This window comes from Cinclus cinclus, chromosome 10 (assembly GCF_963662255.1).
Source record: "Cinclus cinclus chromosome 10, bCinCin1.1, whole genome shotgun sequence".
Lineage (NCBI taxonomy): Eukaryota > Metazoa > Chordata > Aves > Passeriformes > Cinclidae > Cinclus > Cinclus cinclus.
Genome location: NC_085055.1, coordinates 788,411 through 803,143, shown reverse-complemented (window position 1 = coordinate 803,143; position 14,733 = coordinate 788,411).

The window sequence follows — 14,733 nt, the reverse complement described above, 5'->3', positions numbered from 1 at the left end:
TCCCTCCTCCCTGTTGAACTTCCAAACACAAATAAACTCATCTGATTTGTACCCTGAGTCATGGCCCTCTGCAGCCTGCCATGGCACAGGGACACCCACACCCCCTGTGGCAGCAGGACTGGGCACCCCACACCCAGCTGAAGCCAGTGCCTGCTGCAGGAACATCTTCCCCTCCTGCCCTTCAGCTTCTGCTTGCCCTGTGCTAATGTTTTCCATCCCTTAATGAATGATTGTTTATCCAGCTCTTAAGGGATTAACCTTTGTCTTTTCAATTTGAAGATTCAGGAGCTTATTCCACAAGCGCAGTCTAAAAATGTACCGGAAAAAAATGGCTGGCATAGATAATCCTTTTTATAACCTCTAGAATTTGACTAAACTAACCCACTGTTACGGAAAAATACATCTGTTAATGCTCAAACATGTTGTTGTATAAACCTTTTAAAACTATTAATGATTGATTTTAATGTCTCATATTTAATGTCTCATATTTAGTGTGGGGGGGCAAATTCAGCACCAACTAAGAACCATAGCAAACTGGGGTGAAGGCAAAACCTGCTCTGTGAGTTTCTCTTTGCTGCTTTGATTTCTAAATAAAGTAAAATCAATTTTAAATGGGGCAGGTAAAAGAACTGCACTCCCAGAACTGCAGGGTTGGTTCTGATAAGGATCAACACCAAACTATTCTGTGTCATGGGGCTTTCCTTAAGAGAAAATCATCCTTCATGCCTAGAAGCAGCACCCTGGCACAGAGCTCACTGGGTTTCACCTGGCAGACTGATTCCCCCATGCCTGACACTTCCATTGCAAAACATAGATTGAGCTGTTTTACCCTGTTCTGGTGAGAAGCTGATGGACAGGCTGGACACGAATCAAGTTTTAATTTAGCCCAAAAAATGGGCAGAGGCAGGAGGAGCAGGAATTGACAGCTCTGCAGCAACAACCCCACCTGGAGTGCTGCATCCAACCCTGGGGCCTCCAACACAGAGAGGACATGGAGGTGCTGGAGCAAATCCAGAGGAGACCATGAAGATGCTCTGAAGGCTGGAGCCCCTCTAGTGCCAGGCTGGGAGATCTGGGGGTGCTCATCTAGAGAGAAGAAGGGTCCAGGGAGAGCTCAGAGCCCCTTGCAGAGCCTAAAGGGGCTCCAGGAGAGCTGGAGAGGGACTGGGGATAAAGGATGGAAGGACAGGACAAAGGGAATGGCTTCACATGGAGAGAGGGCAGGGCTGGATGGGATACTGGGCAGGAATTCCTCCCTGGCAGGGTGGGCAGGCCCTGGCACAGGGTGCCCAGAGCAGCTGGGGCAGCCCCTGGATCCCTGGCGGTGCCCAAGGCCAGGTTGGGCACTGGGGCTGGGAGCAGCCTGGGACAGTGGGAGGTGTCCCAGTCATGGCAGGGGTGGCACTGGATGGGCTGTGAGGTCCCTCCCAACCAGTCTGGGATCCTGTGATTTCCAGGATCAGGGAATGCTGATGGTCCCAGGGGTGCAGCAGCTGCCCTGTCCCAGCCCCGGGGCTTCCCTGGGTGGCAGTGGAGCCCCCAGGCTGCTCGTTTTCAGCCCAGCCTGGTTTGCTCCGCTGGTTTAACACCCTGTGAGTGATGAGGGAGTGCTGAGGAGAGGGGAGCAGGGTTCTGTCTCTCGCTGTGCTTGTGCTGTGCCTGGCAGGAAGGCACACTCCACGCTGCCTTAATGGAAATAAACACCTCCCTGGTACAGGTGCTAATGAGGCTTCATCTGTTTGGCTAAGGGAGCTGCCTCAGGAACCCTGCCAAATCCCCTCGGCCTGGCTGCAGCCAGGAAAGTAGCAGCTACAGCTAGAGCTTAGTACTGCTGTAAAGTAATGAGGAGTGGGATCATCCTGCCCTGCTCACTGGCCAAATAATGAGATCACATCCCTGAAGTCAAAATCTGGTGGTTCAGTGAACGAATTCTATGTAAACTGACAGGTCTAATTATTGGAGCCATTTCCACAAACAATGAGGGTGCTCATGTCCTGTTCTGCACTCCAGAGCCGTGGCTGGTCAGGGCTCCTCCTGGCCCAGCAACCCAGACCCTGTGGCTGCCCTGGTACCTGGTGACAGTGCACGTGAGAGTCCCACACAGACCCCCTGGGTGACAGGATGTGTCTGAGGACATGTCTGGTGGTGTCTGCTGCCCGAGGAGACCCCAGCAGCAGGACCCTCCTGCTCTTGGGGCTGGGAAGGATCCCCGTGCCAGCCCTGCTGCTCCCAGGCTGCTGGGCACCATGGATGGATGGATGGATGGATGGATGGATGGATGGATGGATGGATGGATGGATGGCAGCAACTCTCCTACCTGGCACATCAGCCTGGACCAAGCAATCCAGCAGGGAGGTCAGCCTTGCCTGAGTCCTCTCCAAGCCAAAGCAGTGATGTGATCTTACAGCCTCTTGCTGCCCTCCAGGATGCTGCCTGTGCTCTGGGCAGGGAGCGGAGGGACACGGAGGGACACGGAGGGACACGGAGGGACATGGAAGGACACGGAGGGACACGGAGGGACACAGCAGTGTCACCGCTGCCCCAGCCCCTCCCCATGCACAAACCCCAGCAGGGGCCACAGCTGAAGGAATTCCGGTGTGGCAGCAGTACCAGCGACCCTGATTTCTAGAAGAGCAGCTGCTCTTTCATGAGAAAATAGCGTGTCTGGTAAACACTGATGAGAGGATAAGGGGACAAGAGGAAAGGTCAGATAAGGAGCCTTCCGTCACGCTGCAGGTTGTGTAGAAAACATAAAACCTGCATTTTACAGCTCCCTCACAAGCAGCTTCCCCATGCCTGCCCTGCATGCCAGGTCCCAGTGCCACATGTTAATCCCTTTTCTGTGCTTCTTCCTAGTGGGTAAAACCTGATTTTTTAAAACTTATTTTTTCACACTGATTAATATTTAAGCACATCTCCTTAGGGGCTGTTTAAAAAACATGCAGAGCCTTTGGTGAGGGAAGATGACATTAACGTGCACCAAACCACGTAATTTAATTTATATTTTCCTGTTTAAATTAATGCAGGGTTTAAAAAGGCTGTTTAAAACCAGGGCAAAGGATTCTCTGGTGGTGTTAACTGGACCACTTAGAACAAATGGGCTTCAGCAGAGAAATGCACAAATAAATGTGCTGTTCTAGCAGTGATAACGGAGCAAGGAGCAAATCTTTTCTCAGTGAAAGCACAGAGAAATGACAGGCTCGTGGTTATTGACTTTGGGTTTTGAAATGAAATTACAGCAATTATTTTGCTCTTACGAACAAGAAATGCAGAATTAATAGAATTCACAGGAGATGAATATTCAATTATCTTGGGTTAGGGGGGTTTGTGGTGCTGTCAGCCAGTGCTAGAGCAATAAAACAAACATTCCTCAGGAGAGCTGGGTGCCACGGAGCTGCCAGGGCCAGGCTGGCCAGTGCTCTGCTCACCACAGGCCAGGGCACCTCGCCCACCCCGGAGCCAGGGGCAGGAAAAGCTTTAAATAAAACTAATTAATTGGTGGCACCCAGGGCATGGCTTCACCTGCTCAGTGTGGGCTCAAACTCCAAACCCAGGGAATTTCCTGCCCTCTGCCCACATCCACATCCGTGCCCCGTCAGGGACCCCCAGCCCCAGAGGTGTCCCCAAGGACACTCCAGACACGCCTGGGAGGGGATGTGGGGCTGCCCTGCAGCCCAGCGCACCCGGCCACACACGGCCTGTTCCGAGGCCAGGGCTGCACAAATCCTGCCTTCAATAAGCCAGGAATAAACAATTCCCGGCTCCTCTCCAGCCAGCCCTGCCAAGGTGCCCGCGCCATGCCCACCCTGCCCCAGCCCCACAGCTCTTCCATTAAGGAGCACTAAGGACAAGACTTATTTTTCCAGCTCACAGCTCTACATTAGAAAAGACACAGGTGAAGATTTTTGCATGTATTTTCTGCTGATAATCAAAAGGTTGGTTTTGGTTTGTTTTGAAAGCAATGAGCTACCACAGGACAGAAAAAAAATGGGAGAAAATTATCTTTGAAACAGTAAAATGCATTGAAATTGGTTTTTTTGTTTGTTTGTTTGTTTTTTTTTTTAGTGCTTGCAAAGTCCTTGAGCAGCCGGGACCACTGATCCTCAGTGCTGTGTGTGTGCCCAGGCCCTGCATGGGACAAGGACAGAGCCAAGAGGGGAGGATGTGCACCAGAGCCAGGCAAAACCCTGTCCCGCAGGGATCAGGCTGAGGGAGGGAAAGGGATGTTCTCCCTGCAGATGTGACACGGGGCAGGTGCCCTGGGACCCTCCCCTCAGCCCATCCCAGCTCCCAGGTGCACATCCTGACATCCTCCTGCACAAGCAGAGTGTTTTGACGGAGGAGCTTAAATACCTTTTTTAGGGAAATAGGAGGAAAATATAAATATAAATAAATTTAATATTAAATATTTCATATATAAACATTTAATATAAAATATTTAATAAATAAGTATTTCTTATATATGTGCTCTTTTAGGTTCTCACAGCCATGCAGAGGAGGCATCAGAACAGCACAAGCAAATGTGTTTACAGCTTCACACTTAAATTTGAAATGTGTTTCTAACCTGACATCTGTGTATTTTCAGCCCTTTCCAAAGCTCTTGTTTTGCTTTCTATGGCTTCTGCTTCATTATTCTAATTTAATAAAGCTGCATAGAAGGCAGAGTGCCGACTCTTTGTGGCTAATGAAAGACTTTGATTTGTTTGTACTTCTTGTTATAGATTTTTTCCTAATTACAGGCATTTTTCAGAGGCAGTTGAAAAAACTAAACGAGCAGCTGGTTTGAATGTGCAACCTATTATTGTACTTCTTAGACCTGCAGAATAAGTATTAATGCTCACAGCAGGATGGTTTTCAATGGAGGAGAGCAGAAAAGGTTTTTTCCAGGTGGAAGTCCACTCACCAGTCCACTCTCCTCCTTCCTTCAGTGCTGCTGCCAAGAAGGGCTGAAGAATTGGCTTTTTCTGACACACCAGCTCCAAGGTGCCACCTGGGCTATGCCAGGGAGTCTCCACAGAGCAGCCAGGGCAGGGAGGAAGAGGAGCAGCATCCCCAGGGCCTGGGGGAACTGATGGGAATGGGAAAACAGGGGCTGGGATGTGAAACAGAGCAGCAGCCCCGGGTGCAAGATGCTTTTCAAAGCAAATGCAAACAATCAAGAAGCAGGGGGAATGAGCAGCACACACAGAGCCTGCCCAGAGCCCCTCCAGGGCACGGTCTGGGGGGGCCACAGCCTGGCACCCGACTCAGGAGCCCTGCTGCAGTGACAGGGGACAGCAGGCACCTGGCTGGCACCCAGCCCTCCAAACAGCTCCATGAAACCCCAGGGGCAGCTCCTGTGGGACCCCACTCACACCATCCATGGAGATTTCCCATGAAACGCGGATGGGGAGATTTCCCCAGGTGGAGCAGGCTTTTCTCTCCAGGCAGTGATGTTATTTACTTCCCAGTGTTGGTGTTCCTTGCACCGAGGAGCTCTGGCGAGGGGCAGGACCTTGGCAAACCCCACAGAGCCCTTCCCTCCCACGGCCACTGCAGCCCAGCCACTCCTGGTCACACAGCTCACTAGAAATCACACATGTGTTGCAAAACTATTGCTAAACCCTGGAAACTCATCCAAGTCCCAGCTCCTACACGTTTGAATCATGCTCCCAGCAAAGGCTGATTTTCCTAGGCAAACAAACCACTACACACTTCACCCCAGGCAGGAGGAGCGTGGAGGTGGCATTGTTTGTTTGTTTGTTCGTTGGTTGGTTCGGTTTATTTTCGTGGAAAAGCCATTTAAGATTTGAATCAAAACAAAGATCTATTTGGAGCTGGTTCTCTTTGCTAAGGCAAATTAAGAAGTTCACTTTTAACCCAAACCATTCACATTTTGCCCCGGCAATGTGTTGTGGAAGGGCACAGCACAGGACTCCTGCCAGCACTTGGCAGCTCTGCCTCTTCCCTGCCCAAATCTCTTTCAGAGCACCAGAACTGCAGCAGCAGGGTCAGGAAGGTGCTGCTGGGATTTCCTGCCGCCTGCTGCTGCAGCGAGGTGCCTCAGGTGGCAAATAGAGGCAGGTGCAGGGGAAAGGCTGAGCTGTACCTGAGGGCAGGGGCCTGGGAGCCCTGCCCAGGGGCACTGCAGAGTGGGGCACAGCCAGGGGATCCCTGGGGACAGGGGGGCTGTCACTGCCTGGGGCTGTGCTGCAGCACCAGTGGGAGGAGCAGGGGTCACTTTGCCAGCATCCGTGACAGAGGCAAAAATAATCCTTTCGCTCCCACACCATGAATTTCTGAGCATGATTCATTGGAAAGCAGAATTAATTCCAGTGGGCTTGGCCATGAAGTCTGTTGCAATCGTGAAGTGGAGGAGGGAATGCTTGTGGGGGGCAGGAGATTCCAGAAGGGAGCCTGGACACTCGCAGGGAGCAAATCCCTTCATCTGCCCCTGCTTCAGCTCCCTGGCGAGCAAACGAGGACGATCCAAATTAACCACCCTGGTAAAACACTTGGAAATCTAAAATGGAAAAGGACTGTAAAGGAACTGAATCTATTGCTGCAGGAGTATCGAGCTTTAAAGCCCTCTTGTAATTGTTCATGACCCCAAGGCTCAGAGCTGCACACACAGACTGGGGTCCCGTGCTGGGGCTCTCTCCAGCCTCGGGCTGAGACCTCGCTCATCCCTCCTCGGACAGGAACAGCAGGAGGAGTCACAGAGATGCAGAGGAGGAAAAATCCTCAGAAGTCTGGTTTGAGAATAAGGAAACAGCATTGTCAGCTCGTTCAAACCCTTCCTGGCTGCCTCTGAGTGTGTGCAGCCAAATCCATTGGGTTTTCTGCCGGGGTGTCAGCCCTTGCTGCTGGTGCTGCTGGGGGTCAGTGGCAGGATGAGATGACAGGACTCTGCCCTGCTGCAATATTTAGAGACCAAGAGACCCTCCCCTCTGCTCCTTCCCCACAAGAGCATCCGGAGAGGCCACAGCTGGCAGCGGGCAGGAAACAGATCTGGCTCTGTCTGGTGTCTGGTGCCTCCTGCCCCGCTGCAGCCTGACCACAAACCCTGCGGGTGCTTCTCCTCCTGGGCTGGAGCAGCACCGGAACACAGGGGCGAGCCTGGACCCCTGCAGCATCCGTTTCCTATTCAAACCAACACAAAAGAAACCCTTGGGATCCCCCCCGTCCTGCATCCTCCCAAAAATGCAGTGGGGGTCTTCCACATGGAATCCGAACAAATTCCCTGCAGGTCTCTTCCCGGGTGAGCTCAGGACAGGACCAGAAGGTACCTGGTGATGAGCCAAACTCCAGGCACAAACACAGCAGTCAAACAGGAGCCAAGAGGCTCAGCTCACTGCTCGGCCCACCCAAGATTCCCTTCTCTGTCCCCTCAGCATCCAGGATCCCGAGCTCTTCTCCCCTGGATGCGCCGGTCCTGCATTCACACAGCCAATGCTGGAAGTTGCACCTCACGCACATGAGCTTGATCTGACTCGGATCACAGCCAGCTCTTGCTGCAGAGCAGCTGTGTCCCCCCTGTCCCCCCTCACAACCCGAATGAAGTCAAGACTTGAGCCAAGCAAGTGCAGCAGAACCAGAGCTTTCTGCTCTCTGCCCTTCCCCTGTCATCCCAGGTGAAGGAGTTCAATGGCAGCTGTGGGGTGGTGCTTTGTTTGGTTTGGGGTTTAAGCACAAAATTTTTATTACTTAAACAATAACGAGAAGATTGCACTCCTCACAGAGCTGGCACCCCAGCCTGCAGGTGCCCATGGCCTCAGTGAGGGCAGACACATGTCCTGGGCCATGCAGCACACTGCTCCCACAGCCCGGGATGATGCTGCCAAGCCAACTCCCTCCCTGCCTGCCACTTCTCCTCTGGAAGCTGCTGTTGTGCCATGGGCCAGGGCCCCTGAGCCCTAGGCAGACGGGTGGGCTGAGAGGGGCCCGTGCTGACCCCCAGAGCGGAGCAGTGAGAGGGGACACGGGGAATGGGGGCACTGGGGTGAGGCTTTCCCACCTCCCCAGGCACTGAAAAGCATCTTCTCCTTTTCCTGCATGCAGCCCAGCTTCTGCAGGGCTGTCCTGGCCGCCCCATGTCCCTCCTGGGTGATGTGGAGCCTGATTGATGCCTTGGGGGCTCCAGGTTGGAGCACACACCTGGCCCAGCACCCTTAACTCTGCACAGGCTGCGGGGCTTCGGGTGTCACAGGTGAGAAAGAACAGGAGCTGCTGCCTGTGCTCACCCAGCACACCTGGATGGAGTGAGGGCACTGCCAGGCTCTGTTCCTGCCCTGCTCCACAGATGGGATGTGTGGGGATGGCTGTGGGCAGGGGCGTGCCGGGGTGAGAGCCTGGAGCACCCCCGGCCCTGACGCGGGGCTGGGATCCCTCTGGGGTTCATGGGCTGCTCAAACAACCTTTACTCCTGGAAATTCCCAAATGGTTTTCAAGGCCTGAGAAAATTGAGCCTTGATAGCTCCCCTTTTAGCTGAACTTTTGGCCATTCGTGCCAATGCCTTTGTTGACATTTGGTGACCTTTTTTTATTTATAAATTTCCTTCCCTGCACCACGGGCTGCTCTGCACAAACAGCTGCTCCACACAAACAGCTTTGCAAGCGGAGTTCTATCTCCCAGGCCGAGTTATCATACTTCCCCCAGATACAGACCAGCTCAATAATGAATGACTTTTTAAAATTTCCTGGAATATTGTATGGATTCCTGTGGTGCACTGAAGGAACCCAAGCCTGTGCTCAGTGCTTGGCTGGGAGCTGGGAGATGAGTGCTCTATGCTGGGTGTGGGGCAGAGCCAGCTCCCAAGAAACTCATTCCTGCCGGAAGGTCATACATTTTTTTAAAGATTGCCACTTCCTGCAGCTCTGGGGAGCAGTTCTCAGCCATGGAAAAGCAGCGGATGTTTAAAAAAGACACCAAGTCTCAGAGTCACCAAATACTGGTGTTTTCCAGCAGCTCCCGTGGTTCCTTCACAGCCCATCCTAAACCTGCTGGCAATGTCAAACACTGGGACAGCCACGCCTGAGAGCGCTGTGCCCCACAGAAGAAACCCCGAGGGTGATGTGCCGTCCCCCGTAGGGCTGGGGGTGTCCCTGGGACAGACCCGGGCGGGGCCGTGCCCTGCAAACCCAGCAGGGTTTGGCAAACCCGGCCAGCCCCGCCGCCGCCCAGCGCAGCTCACGGCTGAAGCCTGAACACAGCAGCGTTCCTCTTCCCTGGGCCATTCCGGCGTGTTTTGAAGTGAGCTGCGAGGTTTTTACATTCATAGTTGCTATTCAGTATTTTGAGTCGAAATATTAGATTTTTTTTCACATTGAATAGCGTTAAACCCAAAGTGCTGGAGCATGGCAGTGCTTCAAGCTGCTAGCAACATTCTACTCTGAAATGTTTCCATAAATAGGAGACTGGATAAATTATACCGTACAGCTCCATAAAACTGACATAAACCCATAAGCAAAACTAACAGGGAAGAAAACCTCTCCTCAACAAAGCTTATCTGAGTCCTTTAATTCTCATCTCCAAGTCTTTCCTTGTTTAACCCTGGTTTTAAAAGACCTTTGACAGTTTACCCTTTTTTTCTCCCCCTTTCTTAAAATAGTTCCAGTTCCGTGCAGTTTTGCAAGAGTGAGTGACAGAATTTTTCCTCTCTCACTGCATTTACTCCGCCGCTAGTGATAATTAATGGCAAACCTGGGATTCAGCCTAGCTGGGGGAAAGCCGGTGCTGCAGTCAGAGCCACTGCTGCCAGGCTGGAGCTGTCCCACGGAGGGACTGTCCCCATCCTCCTCCCAAAGCGTGTCCTCAGCCGCCCAACACGGCCGGCGAGCGCTTCTGCTTCCTCCTCTGATAAAGCATCGCACATTTTTGCGTTATCGCAGCAATTTCTGCCCCGTGCAATGCCAAGCACGGCTCAGGAATGCGGCTCCCGGGAGCACTGGGAACCTGTGGAGCATCAGCTCTGACACCCCCGTTCCGGGGCTGCTTCACGGGCAGAGGAACCGGCCCTGCCCCGGCACCCTGTCACCCTGTCACCCTGTCACCCCGGCACCCTGTCACCCTGTCACCCTGTCACCCTGTCACCCCGGCACCCTGTCACCCTGTCACCCTGTCAGCAAATCAAGCTGCTGTGCTCTTCCCCCCGAAAATTCCGAGTTCCAGCGGGTGTACGGCCCCAGCACACATCGTGCACCCACGCTGGGCCCCTCCTGCCAGGGGGGCTCCTCAGCTAATGAGCAGATCCACTCACTCTCAGGGCCTCTGTAACCCAGCAGGAGTCTGACATAGAACGTCTAATTAAAGCAAATCCCCACGTGGTTTGCAAACTTTTTTTTTTAATTACAGTGCATCAGAATTATATTTTTAATGAATTGTACGGTGCTGTGGTGGTCCCCATCCACTTCCAAAGTGCAGGGGCACACAGATGTTCATTTTCTGATCTCAAATGTTTTCTTTCCCCTGTACAATCACGCAAAGACAGCAGCCTGCCTGCAGAAGCAGCAACTGGCCGAGGAGATGCCCACAGAAGGGCTCGGGCATTTCGGGATCAGCACCGCCCGTCCCGCTGGGGCTGGGGCTCAGCGCTGCGCGGTGAATCCGTGCGGGATCCCCGGGCTCGTCCCGTGCCAAAGCTGCCTCCAAAGCCCGATCCCTGCAGGTTTGTCTCCTCCCGGGACAGATCCCGCTGCTCCCGGGGCACAGCCCGCTCCTCCCGGGGCACAGCCCGCTCCTCCCGGGACACAGCCCGCTCCTCCCGGGGCACAGCCCGCTCCTCCCGGGACAGATCCTGCTCCTCCCGGGGCACAGCCCGCTCCTCCCGGGACAGATCCCGCTGCTCCCGGGGCACAGCCCGCTCCTCCCGGGACAGATCCCGCTCCTCCCGGGGCACAGCCCGCTCCTCCCGGACCCTCGGTCCGGAACCGCCCGGCTCAGTCTGGGGCCGAGTCTGGCAGGAGAGGAGGCACGGGAAGCCCCAATTCGCAAAGGTGCAGCGCAAAGCGCCAGCTCCACTGCGGTTTGAATGCTCCTCTCCTCTTCCTTTCGGGGACAAGGCGGAGCGCAGCCCCGTGCCAGCCCTCCCTGAGGACAGCACCCCTCAGGGGTGACCGGGCAGCGGGCACCGGCACTCGCTGTTCCCGGCAAGGGCATCGCGCACGGAGACTGGAGCCTCTGCACGGCTGGCGAGGAGACAGCTGAGCCTCCTCCGGACCAGCAGAGCCAGGGCTGAGTCAGCTCCGGCGAGCGGAGCCGCGCCTGGGGCTCCAGGTGCCCCCGCAGCCCGCGGAGCTCGGCACCACCTCGGGCCCAGGGGAGGGTCTCGGGGTGATCCGGCAGCATCCCAAGGAGCTGGCAGCAGGCAGAAGCTCTGCCAAAGGCATTCCCAGCTTGGCACGGGACCTGCTCCCCAGGCAAGAAGAGACACGAAGCTGCTGACACATTCCTTCTTGTTCCCACTGAAAACTGCGTCGGAGCGAGGCTGCGAGAAATCATGTGCTGGGTTTAACAGATTTCTCCCCTGAATGAGGCTTCGGCTCGGAAGGGAAGGATGGGAAGGTTTAAAAAATTAATACAAAATTCTGTTTGCCTGAGAGTGCTGCCACAGCACACTTGGACAGTCTGCCAGGTCCCTCACTGACTCCTCCCGGCCTGCAGGAGCCTGAGCTGGTGCCACTTGGAAAGCAGCAGTTTGGTTTGTGTAATCATTAATACCCACTGCATCAGGAAAGGATTTACAAATCAAGTTCAAGAAAATGTTGCCCATCTGTTATGAGTGGGTACCTTCAAATTGCAGCATCACAAACAATAACCCAGGACTGTGGGGGGTTAAAAAGGAGGGAAGGAAAGAAAAAGGGGGAGCAGGTTGGAAGTGTGTCCCTTCCCTGCTGTGTGTCCCTTCCCTGCTGTGTGTCTGGCTGGCTGCAGGGATGCTGACAGCCAGGCAGAGTGGGCTGTGGGCACTGCCCTGGGAGTGGGGCTGGCAGGTACCAGGGAGGGCAGCACTGCAAGGTGCTGCAGCAGGCAGAAATACAAAATGCCAGGAAATATCCAGGAAATGGGAAAGGCTTACGTTCCAGAGGTGAGTGTGGAATGACACAGGAGAGGCACGTGAAACACAGAGCAGGGCTCTGGCACTTTCTAACACTGAGTGCTGCCTGTGGGTGCTGCCTTGCACCTGCATTTTAGGGCATCTCAGGGCATGGGGTCTGCCCCATCCCATCCCATCCCATCCCATCCCATCCCATCCCATCCCATCCCATCCCATCCCATCCCATCCCACCCCAGCAGCCCCAGCTCACAGGTGGCTCATGGCCTCTGCACAGCTGCCCTGTGCACCCTGGGCACGGTTGCAGGACCCCAGAGGTGGCTCAGGCTGCAGGATGGGACCCAGGGGAGGCGGCGGCAGCCCCGGGGACTCAGCAGTGGGCACTGGACACAGCCCTGTCTTCCTTCCCATGGAAAACAAGAGGTTCTGCCCCATCTGCCGAGCAGCAGAGCCACGTGTGGGAACTCGCAGCTGGATTACATTTTTGCTTCCCTGGAAGCAACGTGATGACTAAATTCCTGAGAAAGAAAACAGATTGGGAAACAGAAGATTGCTCAATGCACCTGCTGGTGAGTCAGAAGGCTCAGGCCCAGCACGCTCCCTCTGCAGAGAGTGGCTGCAGCACGAGGGTACTTGGAGGTATCCAGGAATGACCCTGGGGGGACCAGACCCTCACTCTGGCAGAGAATTCACACACCAGGCTCAGCTCTGGCATGAACTCTGGCCTGAACCACTGCTGAGGGCAGGGAATTATGAGGGTGCTGGGCTGGGTTTGGCATCCAAATCCTGGCCAGGTACCCAGGGCCAGAGCTGCCCCCATCAGCATCCTCCATCCTCCTGTGCCCTGGTGACACAGGCACGGGCAGGAAGGGCCTGTCACTGGGGGCTGTGGCTGGGGGCTCACAGGAACGGGACCAGCTCAGTAGGTTCACTACCAAAGGTGTCTGACACTGTCAGGACAACATCCGTGTCTGCTAACACCAGTCACAGGAGATTCCTCCAAAGGGAAAAAACACAGATAAATCACATGAAAATCTCAACCCAGCCCCAGTGTGTGCATCACACTGCAGAGACACACATCTTCCAAAGAGCGTGGAGGCATTTTGGAGCACAGACACAAAGTGACGAATACCAGGTATGGGGAGAGATCAATACAGGCATGACCCTGGGGAGATAATGTGGATAGAGGCTCAGGGACCTCCCAAAAATTTCATAGGGCAAGTTGAGTTTTGTGAATTCCCTCCAGCTCTCTCCTGTGAGCTGCTCCTCTTCCTTCTCTATCTGTGCATCTATTTAAGGATGAAGTTTTCACTTCAGCACAGATGTTAAGAACTGGGTTTCATGAAGTGACGATCTGTTCACATGATTTTCCTTTTCACACCAGAAACCACGAATTCAGGAGCTGGAGCCAGCAGCAGCTGGCAGAGTTGGTAGGTGACACTCTGGGCCTATTTTCCCCCTTTGCTCATGGTTGCAGATGCCACGGGCGCAGTGGCCACCGTCACAGACCCCTTGGCCACCTCGTGTCGGGGTTTTCCTGGCAGCAGCCCCTGTGGCACCGCTGCCACCTCCCAGGGCAGACCCGGCCCCCAGAGCGGCCGGTGTTAGAGGAGCCTCTGCCGAAACAGCAAGGGCGAGCGGGGAGGGCGAGGGCCAGCATGGGAAACAGCGGGAATGGGAGGGAAGGGACCGGCAGAGCCCTCCAGGCCACGGGGCTCGGTGCCCTGACACTGCCCCGGGGCACAGGGACCCCGGCACAGGCTGCAGGCTCCAGAAGCACCAGGACAAGGTTTTGAGGGGCAGCCCCGGCCGGAGCAGCAGCTCAGCCCGACCGAGGTCGGTGCTGGCCGCGGGAGCTGCCCTGAGGCTGCTCCAGCTCCTACCTGCACACGCTGAGGCTCCAGAGCCCTCCAGCCCTTCCCTCCACCCCGTCAGAGCCCCATGAAATCCCCACCCACCCTGGGCCGCTCAGCCCACCAGCAGCTCCCGTGCCAATCTCCAAACCCGCTTCTCTCTGCTGCTCTCCCCGTGCTCCGGGAGCTGCCGCAGCTGATGACAGGAGCTGATGCTGTGCCCGCAGCTGGTGCTGTGCCCGCAGCAGCAGCCCTGGCACGATGTGCTGGTGGCCGTGCCACGCTCCCGGCCCCGCCTTGTGCTGCGTGTCCCGGGCACTGCAGTGGGCAGAGCTGAGCCCGTCCCAGCGCCTCTCCCCATGCCGAGGCTGTGCCCGGCACCGGGGCATGGTGCCACCCACAGCTGGGGCCACAAAGAAGGGTGTGATCGGCTCTGTTTGGGCAGGAAATACGCTTTTTTGAAAATTATGACTAGTATCTGGATGCAAAAACACCCTCAGAATAATTCTGTTTCCTTCTTCCTGCAGCCGTTTCCTGCCCAGGGAGCAGAGGTGATTTCGAACTCTTTCCCAGGTTCTTGTTCCTTTCTCCCTGAAGGCCCAGAATCCTCCCCCAGTTCAGAAAAGCCTCTCAGCTTCAGACACAGGAGATCCTCAGAAGAAAATTCTGTTATTTTGGTCTTCGTAACTGATACAGTTCTCATTGCTGCTCCCATTGTCCTGGCCACATCCCGGAGGGGTGTCCCATCCCCGAGAGATATCCCAGCCCCGAGAGGTGTCCCAGCCCCGAGAGGTGTCACAGCCGCATCTCCCCGAGCCGCTTTGGCAGCAGCTCCTTCTCGTGGCTCT